Source organism: Syngnathus leptorhynchus, unplaced genomic scaffold (genome assembly GCF_054491065.1).
Source record: "Syngnathus leptorhynchus isolate UIUO unplaced genomic scaffold, UIUO_Slep HiC_scaffold_371, whole genome shotgun sequence".
Taxonomy (NCBI): domain Eukaryota; kingdom Metazoa; phylum Chordata; class Actinopteri; order Syngnathiformes; family Syngnathidae; genus Syngnathus; species Syngnathus leptorhynchus.
The window spans coordinates 45,001-46,498 of record NW_028232327.1 but is presented as its reverse complement, the minus strand read 5'-3'; positions in this window follow the sequence as shown (position 1 = coordinate 46,498).

The following is a 1,498-nucleotide window of genomic DNA, read 5'->3' as shown; positions in this document are numbered from 1 at the left end:
TGCTCGGATAAAATGACACAAAGTGTCAACTGCGAATGTTGTCCATCCAAGGAAGGAGCGTGATGCCCGGCCGGCTCCTTAAACACAGGCCGAGAGTCGCCCCGGACGGTCCGCCTCGCGGCGCCCGCCCGCTCGGATAAAATGACACAAAGTGTCAACTACGAATGTTGTCCATCCAAGGAAGGAGCGTGATGCCCGGCCGGCTCCTTAAACACAGGCCGAGAGTCGCCCCGGACGGTCGCCTCGCGGCGCCCGTCTGCTCGGATAAAATGACACAAAGTGTCAACTACGAATGTTGTCCATCCAAGGAGGGAGCGTGATGCCCGGCCGGCTCCGAAAACACAGGCCGAGATTCGACCCCGGACGGGCCGTCTTCTCCCGGCGCCCGCCCGCGTACGCCCCCCATCCCCGGTCGCCCGTCTGCTCCCGGCGGGCCTCCGAGTACCCCCTCACCCAACTGACCGACTGGCACTCATGACCCGCCTTGGTAGGGCCCCCATCGGCCTCGGCTCGTCCGACGTCGGGTGGACGGTTCCTACCCACTGCGGGTCGCACTCTAGCGCCCCGGCCGCCGCGTGAGCGTGCGCTCCCCGCGCCGCCCCGCAGGCCCCGGCGCGACCGTACTGCGGCGAGACCGAGACGACCCGGTTTGGCATCCATCCCACCTAGCCACGATCCACGGAGGCCGAGCGAGCGGCTGAGTGTCGGGCGCCGCGCGTGCGAGCGTCCGCCGGCCGCGCCGGTCCTTCCGCGAATGTCGTTTCTCAAACCCTCCGGCTTGATAGCGGCGGCACCACGGGAAGCCGTCCACACACACCGTCCGACCTCTATCCGAAAAGCCTTCCCGACCAACCGCGGTCGCGGGGGCGTCTGTCGCTCCGCATCGGGGGGGCGTATGGCTTCCGCGCTACGCGCTGCGGGCTCGGGGGGGCCGCAACGGCTGAGTCTGACTCGGCCGGGGCGCAGCTTCCCTCCCGGCAGTCAGCAATAGTGCCGATCGCGCCTGCCACCAGCCCCCTCCCCGACGGGTTCGTCGGCGCCGGCTGGCCGCCGTCCGCCTTCGTTCCCCGAGGGTTCCCAACCAGCGCCGATCCAACTCCGCATCCTGGCCGCACGCAGTGCGTGCCTCGCGCGGGTAAGTCGCCGGCGCAGCGCCGCAGCTCCCGACCCCCGCGTACGGGAATAGTTGAGGGCCTCAGCGGGCCGCACCGACCGAGTCCGACTCGGGCCGGGGCGCAGATTCCCGCTTGGGTGACCGAACGTTCTCTGCTCGGGCCGGAGGGCCGACGCCCGTCCCCCCCCGTCGTCCCCCACGGACCGCCTCCGAGGCCACTTCGCACGGCTCATCCTCGGCTCCCTACCAATGCTTAATCGATGGGGCCGCCCGGCCGGATTCGCGCCACCCTGTCCACCGCGAGTCTCCCCAGACTAACCCGAGTTACCGCCCAGCTCGCCTAACCTTGCACTCGCTCTGCCAAACGGTCGTGTAGTCGGCGGG